At 41.5% G+C, this 12,727-nt stretch overlaps 1 long non-coding RNA gene across 1 annotated transcript in view; it reads left to right on the top strand.

Annotated features, from left to right (window-relative positions):
* Positions 1-365, top strand: part of LOC137535665 (uncharacterized) — a 120,524-nt gene extending 120,159 nt beyond the window's left edge. Inside the window, exon 4 of the long non-coding RNA XR_011024426.1 lies at positions 297-365. This is a non-coding gene — a long non-coding RNA (uncharacterized lncRNA). The remainder of the gene's footprint in view (positions 1-296) is intronic.
* Positions 366-12,727: the final 12,362 nt, after the last annotated feature.

Raw genomic sequence — 12,727 nt, 5'->3', positions numbered from 1 at the left:
GTCAGTGGGCTGTGGAGTGTTACACACAAAAAAAACACAGGAGACTGATGTGCTAGCCCTCAAAACGGCTGTTTGGGGTGCTTTCACAGCAAATAAGGAACAAGAACACAGGCCTAGCTAATGCTTTCCCTACCTCACTAACAGTCAAAAATATATACAGTATATATCTATAAATGTATTTAATCTGATGCTACATAATATTTTTTAAACTTCTGTATAAGGCAACAATCCAGGCTTTCTTAGCAATACATCTATATCTATCTATCTATTTCCTTCAATCTTTTTATACATTTTAGACTACTGAATATCTCAGATGAATACTTTGTCTAAAATACCTGTCCTTGCATTCATATGCATGATTAAGGTAGGTGTTGTTTATGTTATGTTCACTTCTTTGCAAGCCAATCTAAACATTAAACCCATTTTTCATAGCAGTAGCAGTATTGCATTGTGTTAGCCCCCCTATTGTCCCACTCTGTGTCACCTCTGTTCCACCTGTGTCTCTTTTGTCCCCCTCTGTGTCACCTCATGTCCTCCTGTGTCACCTCATGTCCTCCTGTGTCACCTCTGTTCAACATGTGCCTCTTTGTCCCCCTCTGTGTCCCCCTCTGTTCCTCCTGTGCCTCTTTTGTTCTCCTCTGTTCCCCCATGTCACCTCTTGTCCTCCTGTGTCACCTCTTGTCCCGTTGTGTAATTTTTTCCCCTTCACTGTGCTGTGTTCCACGGTTCCCTTCTGCCGTAGCTCACATGAGCTTGATCCAGCACCGAATCTCACCACTCTCCTGCCACTTAGTTTCGACCACCATGGTTACTTTTGGATGGTGCCTTTGACATCAAGAGAGGCGCTGGCTGGAAGTAACCATGGTGACCAGACACTAAGTGGCAGAAGTGCGGTGAGAATTGTCACTGTATCAGGGCCATGTTGGTTTCGGCAGGAGGAGCTGCAGAGCACTGGGCAGTCCCAAGCAGTTGGGTGGGTCCCTTGTACCCTCTTGGTGCCCATGCAGGCAGATGCAGTTAAGATATTAGTTGCAGATTCAGTACAGATCACATGCAAACATGTCATAGATCATTATATACACAGGCAGATGCAGTTAAGATATTGGTTGCAGATACAGTAAAGATCAGATGCAAAGAGGAGATAGATTGTCATATACCTAAGAGGAGAAAAGGATGAGATAAGGGAATTTGTAGATCAATTGTACATTAATTACAGGTGCAGTTGAAGTGTTGTTGAATCTTAAGATGAATTCTGGTAAATCCGTTTAAAGTACCCTTAAAGGGTTTATACTTACCTGGGTTTTCCTTCAGCCCCCTTCAGGCCATTTTCTTTGCCGTCCCTAGCTGGACAGCATGGTACATTGGCTCAGTTGCTCTTTGTCATGCATGTGCGGCCTGGATGCATGAACTCCCATGGTCAAGGAAAGCACGTCAGGGGCACGTGTGCAGCCAGGCTGCACGTGCACGATGAAGAGCAAATGATCCAATGTACCGGGCTGTCCCACGGGGAACCTGAGCGGCCCAGGGAGTAGGCGAGAGACAGAACCGCCTGAAGGGTACTGGAGGAAGCCCCAGGTAACTATAGATCCTGGGACAGTATTAGTTTCAGGTACACTTTAAAAGCGACCCTTAAATGACAGTTTTAGTTCTTACTTTGCATCCAACTACACAAAATGTAACTAATTGTGCAAAATTGCATATCTGCCCTTCACTCCTTTTCTCCAAGCATAGGGTCTTTATTTTCAATTTGTCAATAGCAGTTAAAAGTTTCCTTTCACAACACAGGGTTTCTCATTCGCCTCTAGTCTTCTCTCTGACGCAATTTAAAGAGGCACTGTGGGGACATATAATGGAATGCAGTAAATTATTCACTCACGGTTGTACTGGCTTCAGAACTCTCAGTAAACAAACATTCCACAGATAAATAAGAAACCCTGAAGAGCCCAATATAGTGGTGTAGTATGTATTGGAAACCATGGATAAATGTAAGTGTGAAATGCATATACTCACAAACATGGGTTACCACTGTAGATGCAGGTGAGGAGATTAGACCTGTCCTCACTCAGGATTAAGATGTCACTCTCTGTAGATCAGAAAAGTAGGGATAGGTAACCCCTTCACCAGGGGTGGACACAGTATTATCGTAAGAGAACAGAGGCGCCAGCAGGATAAAAGGTAATACGTTTTAAAATTTACTGTCAGGCAGTGGTGGACTTACCTCCGGAAAGCAGACTCAAAATACTGTCTGAATTGAACAAATACATTTATTATTGGTACCCCAAAAGATGCAACTCGTTTTGCAGTCACAGCCCACTTCATCAGGCAATAAGATAGAGGACAACCAGTAGCTCATCAGTAGCACGAATAGCGCCTCTGCACATTTCAAAAAACTCTTATTACCTTTTATCCTGCTGGCGCCTCTGTTCTCTTACGATAAAACATTCCACAGAAATGCACCTGACAGTACTAAAAAAGAAATCTACACCTGTAATAAATTTTAGAAAGTAAATTTGGTGTGAGGAAAGAAATTGACAATGGGCAAACACTGACTAAATAGTTTATAAATGAATATTGTAAAAAAAAAAAAAAAAAAGGAATAATCAACAATTGTATTTATTCCGGTATTTTCACTACAGTTTCTCTTTAAGGTGGAGGGCAGGATTACTTGAACTCTTTGAAAATATTTATGTTGTATTCTAATCAGCAGATCTGATAATTTTGAGCGTACTAGCATTTAGGGCCCGTTTCCACTAGACCAGTGATCTGCATACTTGGCTCTCCAGCTGTTAAGGAACTACAAGTCCCAAAATGCATTGCGGGAGTCTGACACTGACAGCCACAGTCATGATTCATAAAGGCAAATGCATTGTGGGTCTTGTAGTTCCTTAACAGCTAGAGAGCCAAGTATGCAGATCACTGCACTTGACGCGTCGCAACGCAAGGAAACTGCAACCAATTCACATCAATGTAGGAGTTTCCATTGACATGAATTTACCTACGCGTTTCGGTGCGATGCGACACGGGGGAAATGATGGATAGCATGCTGCAGCTTTCCACAGCATGCATCCGAATCCCCATAGCCGCCGACGGGAAGCCACATGGCGCCGTATCTGGTTGTATGGAAGACAACCAGAAGCACTTGCAGAGGGATGCGAGGCGATGTGGCGATCGCCTCACATCCTAAATGCCATTGGAAACAGGCCCTTGGTCAGTCAGATTCTGTTAGGCTGGACTGAAACTTCCTGTTACCAGCCCATCATCACTTGATCTTTTTATCAGCGCATGTGCTAAGCTCCTGCTCCTATAGCCCTAATATGGCGAAATGATAGATGGAATCACTTTTCAACTCAAATCACCTAGACAAAATATAAATACTTGCACAGAGGAAGTATGAAGACACATTGCAAGTTTCCATTTTTTAAGTTTTCTTCATCTAACTTTCATAAAGTACATCATACAAAACTGAGTTGGTGTCAATTTATAACAAAATCTGCTACAGCTCAGCTAACGTCAGATAAGGAGTTTACTATTCTCTGCTTTCATGTGGAAGATAATACGCTGGAGACCACACGTGAGGTTTTTTATTTACGTTTTGCCTTGGTGTGACAGTTTGCTAATCAATTTTTGACATTTATTTTAAATGCATATATGCTATATACATAAGCTGTGTATGCCAAACTGTATTGCAATGCTTCTGTTCATATGATGTCTTCTTATAAACACACAGCTACTGTGCAACATATTACTTGCTTTATGGGACCCAGGGGAGATGACAAAGCTTTTTGTTAAAAACTTTGCTCTTAGAAATGAGCTGTTTTCAGCACTTAGTCCATAGAATGTGTGGGATTGTTCCTAGCTGAAGGACCCTGTGGGAATGACCTTCATGATCCCAATAAACTTGTAATGGAGCAATGTCTCGCCATTGAAGTCTGCCTTGTGGTTAGTCAGCAGTATGAAGCCTTTATTGAAAACGATGAACTAGGTTTACTTCGTAAGAAGTATGACTTTCTAGAAAACGAAATACAGTAGCTCTACTTTTTGAAAGGTGCACTGAAAGTATAAGTAAGTTTGGCAACTAACATAGCCAAAGGCCCATTGATGGTTTAAAGTAAACAGGTTGTCTGTTTCAGTATCTCTGAGCATCCTTGCAGGCCAAATATTTAAGAAGAGAATGGCCATCAAGAATATTAAATGACAGATGAAAAATGAGTGAACTAAGCAGACCTAGGGCTTTCTTCTAGCAGACTGATGCATAGGAATTACCTCCGTAATAACATTAGTAACTCAAACTTCCTTTTTATTTTACACAAAATGGCAGCGATAAAACTGAATCATAACTACTTACTAGAGTTAGCTAGTTTATTTGTTTATAGTTTATTTACTAGTTTATTAATGTTTTACTAAAGCTTCTTTCACCTAAGACAGGGCTGGTGCACCCCAGAGCGGTTCTAAAGCGTTTTTTAAAATGTTTGCAGGAGGAAAACCGCTTGGCTAATGAAAGTGAATGGGATGGTGTGCACACCAGAGTGGTTCATTTTTTCCACAAACTCAAACTCGGGGGCTGCAGCATTTTTTAGATTTCTGAGGCGTTCTGTCTCGATAGAATAGGAAAGTGGAAAACCGTTCTGAAAAACACTAGATCAGAGCGGTTTTCCAGGCATTTTTGTTACAGAAGCTGTTCAATAATAGCTTTTACTGTAACAATATTTGTAATCTGCTACACAAAAATGCTCCAAAAACGCTAGGAATGTTTAGAAAACGTCTCTAAACATGCCTAGAATTGCTCTGAAATCTGCTTCAAAAACCACTATCGCGAAAACAGTAGAGATGGTCTGAACGGTTCACTGGCAAGCTTAACCCCCCCCCCCCCCCCCCCAGTGGTGTCTTACCTTAAATCCCACCCATGATGTCTAAGCTTTGCCACCACTGGAGGACGTGTAACCTTAAGGCCCCGTTCACACTGCACGCGTTTCCAGCCGCGTTTTGGAAACGTGTGCGGGAGGCCGACACGCACGACATCAGACAGTGCATAGAGTGTACTGTCTGATGTTCACACTGCATGCATTCAGGACCTGTGCGGTCCAGGAACGCATGCTGCACGCATTTTTTGCAAAAACGCGTTGCTGTCCCATTCACTTTTCAGTTATGGGATCAGCCACGCAGCACACACAAAGCGGATGGCGTGCGTTCCGCACGCATGGCCATCCGCGCTTGTAATGTGAACGGGGCCTAATGGCCTGTTTTGTGCATATAACTCTTGCCTAATATAAATAAGAATATGTTTGTTTATGGCTTAATGTAGCATAGAATAAAATAAAATAATTGAGCAGTCAAAGCGTTAAAAAAAAAAAAAAAAAAATATATATATATATATATATATATATATATATATATATATATATATATATATATATATATGTTAGTTTAAAAGTTTTTATTTAAAAAAACAAAAGTTTGTAACATAGGTGAGAATTGTGGAAGCTGCTTGTTGTGTGGTGCAAAAAGTTGAAATATAAAGGATTTTTTTCTGAGTAAGCAATTATACAGTCTTAGAATTATTATTTGCTAAGTAATGATTGTTGTAATGAATGCATTTGGTATGGAAATGAAAGTTAAAGATAACGCGCAATATAGTTGTTTTATATTTATGCGGCACCCTTTTTAAACATTTTATGCCAATAGCAAAAAGATTTGCATTGATGTGAATGAGGTGCCCTTTTTAATGGGCACCATTATTAGTTTCTCTTGTCAACAAGGTATTTTGCAGTTAAGAGTCCCATTGCACAAAGCTTTTTACATAATGTTAGTCATCTCTCTTTATCAGTTTATTAATATGAACTCTTTTTTAGCACATATCAAGCAAAAAAGGTACTGAATATGTCTTATACAGATAAGCTAAGAAAAAATCATGAGGTAGCTCATTAGAAAAGTTTACTGCATCAGGGTCAAGATAAAAAAAAAAAAAAAAAAGTATTTTAACTTCATGCATGATTCTGTTCAAAACTTACTGCTCATATCTCTTTACAAGATGAGTTACCATGTAACAGGAGGTTTAGATATTGTTTTGATTGCCAATGTCAGTTTGATATCTTATTCTGACATATACCAGTAGTTTTATGTTCATTGCCAAGTTGTATTACTATTTTTTACTATATGCATCATGTTTGTACTGCAGTATAATTATTCATTTTTACTATGTTCTTGATATCTGTGCTGTTCTAAAATTCATATAACTAAAACATTTTTTGTACTTAAAAAAAGGAGAACATTCTTGTGCCTCTGAAGTCAAAATGAGATGCAATTCTCTTAGTTATGGAACAGAATACATGTTTTAAATTATTAGTATTTTATAAAGCGCCAACATATTATGTGGGATTGTACAAAGTAAGAAACAAGCATGGGGTACATAATAATAGACAATGGTATACACCAATATCAAAAATACAGAATTGCCCCCCCCCCCAAAAAAAATTAGTACAAAATACTGAATTGGTGCAAAATACAAAATTGCTAATTACAGTGACAAAAGTAATTAGCAATTAACAATTCCAAGGCACAAAAGGGTGAAAGAACCCTTCCCTTGCAAGCTTACACTTTTTTTTTACACAGATTTTTCTTGGTCTGCCACTTCGAGCCTTAACTTGAACTGACCCTGTGGTTTTCCACTTCCTCATTATGGTCCTAACTGTGGAAACAGAAAGCTAAAATCTCTGAGACAGCTTTCTGTATCCTTCCCCTAAACCATGATGATGAACAATCTTTGTCTTCAGGTCATTTGATAGTTGTTTTGAGCCCCCCCTATGTTGCTACTTTTTAGAAAAAAATTAAGAGGAGAGAAACTTAAAAATGACCCACTTAAATACTCTTTCTCATAATTGGATTCACCTGTGTATGTAGGTCAGGGGTTACTGAGCTTACCAAGCCAATTTAAGTTCCAATAATTAGTTCTAGAGGTTTTGGAATCAATAAAGTGTCCAAATTTATGCACCTGCCTAATGTTGTTTAAACAATTATTGCGCACTTTCTGTAAATCCAATAAGCTTAATTTCACTTCTCAAATATGACTGTGTGTGTCTCCTATATGATATCCTTAACTGGCATTTTTTAATTGTAACAACCAACGTTTTATACAGGAAAACCATGATGATTAACAAGGTTGCCCAAACTTTTGCATCCCACTGTATTTTCCAATTAAAGAGAAACGTTAACTAAGGATTGAACTTCATCCCAATCAGTATCTGATACCCCTTCCCCATGAGAAATCTTTACTGTTTCTCTAATAGATCATCAGGAAGGGGGGGGGGGCTGATATTGTGGTGAAACCTCTTCCACAGTGTGTCATGACCATGTGTGATGTGCATATGTTTAGCTATAAAAAAAAAACTAAAACCTTTTTAGCCTATTGCATGGTTAGTGGGTGTGGCTATAGATAATGGCAGTTGATGCTGTGTAGTTTTTTTTCTCATCTGCCAGTAGTAAAGATGACATGCAGGCTAATTGTGGATCAAACAACCAGAATGAATTACATGGCGAATATCAATAATTTCTTGATCTCTCTTTTATTTTTTTACCTTCTTACATTGCAAAGTATTGATTTACTTTTTCTCCCTACTACTATTTTTTGGCACAAAGTCACACTTTAACACAGAGTGGGGCAATAGGGATTCAGGGGTGAAGTTTAGAACCCAGAACTACTCTGTCACAGACACACAAAAAGACAGGAAAATGTTGATAATTACATTTCTGGAAGTTTTTACCCTTTTACATCTGACACCTTTTCTACGCTTTAATATAATTGAATTCCTCCTAACAATGTACCTTTCCAGCACAACCCTTTTATTGCTTTATATTTTGATGTACTTTATCCTATTTCATTCTTTTCTGCTGTTATGTATTCTTCAGCATTTTTTAAGCAAATAACTCCTTAAAATAGTTATACAAAGTCATTTCAGGTTAGCTCCATAGAAACAAGATTCTCTTTTTGAATAGTCACTGAAATATCAACATTAATGGATTTATATTGCACAATCAGCTTATAATTAATTTGTCTCATTAAAACTCTGTAACATGCTTTTTGGAAACAATTAATTTGCTTGACTATAGAGTTGTGGCTTGAATCCGATAAACATGTTCTTGTCCAGCTAAGGATTCATGGACAGCTACTGCCAAGAAGTTTAAATATAAACTAAACTTATTTTAGTATTTAGTTATAACCAAATATTCTTAAAGTTTCTTAAGGAGAGCAAGTTCTCCTGTAATCAAAGGCCCAATTGATGATTAGGAAGTGGCCAAATACGGACTGACATTTGACTATGTTTGCGTGGTGTGACCATTGCCAATGATCAGTGTACAGACAGTGCAATAATTGTGTGGCTGAAGTTACATATTAGTCCTCTAAACAAATTCAAAGGAGATTACTTGACCAAATTTTGGCAGTAGTTCACTTGACTTACTGGCAGAGATGAGATCCTAGACAAGAATTGTTAAAGGGCACCTGAAGTGAGAGGGATATGGAGGCTGCCATATTTATTTCCTTTTAAACAATATCAGTTGCCCGGTGTCCTGCTCATCTTTCATGCATCACCTCAAACAAGCATGCAGCAAATTCAGTTAAACTTAAAGTGGACCACTGCTGTAAATTCCAATGTGTAAAAGAGCCAGACTTGCACTACGATGGTTCCCCCTCTTTTTTATGTTTTATTCAATGAAGCAGTGGCTTACTTCATTAACCACTTAACGATAGCCTAACGCCAATAGGCGGCGGCAGGTCCTAAATGGTATTACATGGAAACGGCCACTCATACGAGCGGCCTTTCCATGTCAGTTCACGGAGGGTGTCTCCGTGAACAGCCTGCAAGCCTCCGATCGCGGCTCGCAGGCGAAATGTAAACACGCGGGGAAGAAATCCCCGCTGTTTACATCATACGGCGCTGCTGCGCAGCAGCGCCGTAAAGGAGATCGGCGATCCCCGACCTCTGATTGGCCGGGGGTCGCCGGCATCTGATAGGCTGAAGCCTATCCTAGGCGGCGCAGGACGTATCTCCGTCCTGCACAGCCCATAGCAAGAGCGAGATGGAGGGAAGGGCCGAGAGGGAGGAGATCGCTGCGGAGGGGGTCTTTGAGGAGCCCTGCAAAACGCAGATAGCCGGTGGCGATCAGGCCCCCCCAGCAGGACATCCCCCTAGTGGGGAAAAAAGGGGGGAAGTCTGGTCGCCCTGGCTGCAAAGTGATCTGTGCTGTGGGCTGGAGAGCCCACGCAGCACAGATCACAGCAACTTCCCCTGGTCCTTAAGCAGCAGAGAAGCATTGTAGCAGCTCTGGAATGCAATATACTATTACTGGAACTGGTCTACTTCCCTCTTCAGAACCAGCACTCTTCTTTGTGATAGGCTGGCTCAGTGGCACAGGTAGAAGTAGAGTACCTCTTAAGCCACAGTATTAAGCTCCTCTCACCCACCCACAGATGAAACAATCTATTAGGGTCTAATTCCACTAGGCGCAAATCGTGCCCATTTTTCTCATGCAATTTCAGATGCAAAATCGCAGCCTAATTAAATCCAAAGGCTGCATACGAATTGTGTGTGGAGAAAAAAAAAGATGCATGCTTCAGATTTCTGCATCTTATATCCAAATCCCCATAGCTGTGCATCGCAAAATGATACTGATGTCAATTTGTATCTGTATGAATGTCATTTACATTTTGGAAACAGAAGTAGCACCCCATTGGAAATGCAGCATTCGGCCTTTTACAGTATAGACTAAAAAACTGCTGTGTTTTAAGTTAACTTAACTTGTTGCTAATGCATTTTGAAAAAGCTTTGTTAAAGTATGTATAATGTGAACTGGGCCATAGGGAATCATGTACCTTACCTTGCACATCAGTTGTCTGTTGAGCTATAACTGACAGCAACTGATTGAGTATAAAAGGACCCGTACTCAGTAGTCTTTGCATGGCAGTTTATCAGAAAGCTAGCCAACAAAACCTGGATATTATGGCACAAGTTTCTGCTGCCCGCGCTGATATCATGGGTTTTATTTTTACACCAGTAAAAATAACATCTGATCTGCATGTTTGTTCAGGGTCTAAAGGTGGCCATACATCAGGTGACTTGGTGGCCGATCGACCATCTGATTTGATTATAATCGAATTGGATGAAAATCTGTCCTGCCAATTGCATGCCCGACCGACAAAGCCACCAATTTCAGGATAAAAATTGGTTGCATTGTCAATCGCACATAGTGCAAGATGTCGGGCCGAAGTTGGTTGGTCGGGTTTGCGGCGGTATGGCGGCCAATTTCGGAATGAGCAACAAAACTCCCGCCTCTGCCACTGTAAGGTATAAATGTGCCCCCCCCGTGTGTGCATTTATACATTACCTGTCCTGTAACTGCCTCCACGTGGTGTCCATCCATCTCTCCAGGTTCCACATACACGCTGGTGGTGCATAGCGTCTGCCATCAGACACTCAGACACTCAGACACTATGCGCCACTAGCGTGTACGCGGCTGTAAGAACCTGGAGAGATGGGCGGACACTGTGCGGAGACTGCTACAGGACGGGTAATGTATAAATGCATACACTGGGGGGGGGCACATTTATACATTGGGAGGCAATGGCGGGGCTGACACAGCGGGCTCTGCCGTTTCCCTGAAGATGTCATGTTGAAATTGGACGGGAATCAGCCTGCAGTATATGGGCAGCTTAAACAAGACAAGACAAATATATCTCTAATCAGCTTCGATAAGAGATAAATGTATCTCTTAGTCGAATCTGTCCATAATTGTCAGGTGTTTGGCTACCTTAAAGGAGTCATCAGGGAATATGTAATAAAATAAGTGTTACTTACCGGGGGCTTCCTCCAGCAAGCTCCCAGCATGTCCCTCGCCGCAGCTCTCCCCGCAACCCCGGGAGAACACTTCATTGCAGAGGGAGAAGCAAATTCGCAAAGGGACAGGGAAGAAGACACTGGGGAAGCTATTGAAGGTACACAACACAGGATTTCAGCATCTTTTAGATTGTACAAGTCAGACTCGTCCTTACTAAGAGTGAGGTTAAAGTTTGAGAGGCATGTGATCAGCAGGACAGCCAAACAATTTGCATTATTTAAAAGGAAATAAATATGGCAGCCTCCCTGCCCTTCTCACTCCAGGTGTCCTTTTACCGGCTCGGGACCACCAATGGTAGACTCTGCCGCACTTCTGGCTTCCTAACTCTGAAGCAATTTCTGAAATCCCGCCGCAATCCTGCATACCTGACTGGGGAGTTGCAGCTGTTATTTGACAGATGCCCTCACTGATCAGGTGCCATGCCATGATGCTCCCGATCATGTGATTACTATGATCACTGCTGATCATAGTGATCACAATGGCAGCAGCTGCAGCAACAACCCTCACCTCTCCTCCTTCACCCAGCAACCTTTTTTTCCCCTTCAAGCAGATTGGCATACAGGTTCTAGCACTACACTGCCCCTAGAGTCAGGATTTGGCTTGATGACATCATCAAGCCAGAACCAAGTACATAACAGCAGTGCAACACTGGATGCTGATCTTTGCAAAGAGGAGAGCTTTTCATTGCTGCCAGTTCTGCATATGGGGGACCACCAGTCCAGACCACTCCACCAGGGACACTTGCCAGACCACCACGGACACCACCAGGGAAACCTGCCAGAACTCCAGGGACACCTGCCAGGTCACCAAGAAAAGCCACACAAGAGACACTTGCCAGCCTACCAGGGACACCTGCCAGTCTACCAGTGATACCTGCCAGTCTACCAGGACACCCACCAGGCCACCAGAAACCCACCAGACCACCAGGGAAGCATTGGGGGGGGGGGGGTTGGCATTAAACTACTAGAGACATACTGTAGATTGGGGGCCAGCTGATCACGAGAGAAACATGGCTAAACTACTGCTTGGGAGATCTGTACAAAGGGAGGGGGGGAACAGGCCAAATTGGGAAATGTAATAGTTAAATGATAGTGATGGGTATGCAGTGAAAACTATTAAAATGAAATAGACCTTTTAATCATGCCTACACATCACACCACGCATTCTACATAGTCATATTATTGACAATAATCACAATTATGGCCATGTAAATACGTGGTGGGGCATGTACTACTTAATGAATCTAGAACACAAAGCTCAATATCTCAAATGTATCTAATTTTATTAATTACTGAAAAAGTAGAATATTATAAAAAATATAAAAAGCACATGGGATGGCCACCCCGCCACGACACAACCGCAACCACACTGACACACCAATCACACGCCGGCAACTAATGTATGGACTACTCCTATAGAGGAACCCAGCAAAGTTCAACAACAATAGGTATGACTATATAGGTTAGTCTTTGCCATAGCATGACATGAAGGAGGAACACAGGATTGAGCAGAAATTGGCATGCAGCAAGCTGTTACTATTGCATGCAGTATTGTTTCCAATGAACTGGATTGATGTGATAAATAGGCAATCACTGCGGTGATCAGGCAGTGTTAGTGAAGCAACATAAACATCCAGAGATAGTGATGCGAATGTCCAGCAGCAAGGCAATGTCACAGCAATCAGCAGCCTCAAACAGTTCACAGCAACAAGTCAGGTATGGCCTTCACATATGCCGTCAATACCATGACTCAGATGTATAACAGATATAGTAATTGTCTCACCAATTGCGGAGGAGAACTCTCCTATTCCAGAGGCAATGATGTCAGCGTCTCAGAGCGC

Source organism: Hyperolius riggenbachi, chromosome 10 (assembly GCF_040937935.1).
Source record: "Hyperolius riggenbachi isolate aHypRig1 chromosome 10, aHypRig1.pri, whole genome shotgun sequence".
NCBI classification, from domain to species: domain Eukaryota; kingdom Metazoa; phylum Chordata; class Amphibia; order Anura; family Hyperoliidae; genus Hyperolius; species Hyperolius riggenbachi.
This window is presented reverse-complemented; position numbering and strand designations above follow the sequence as displayed.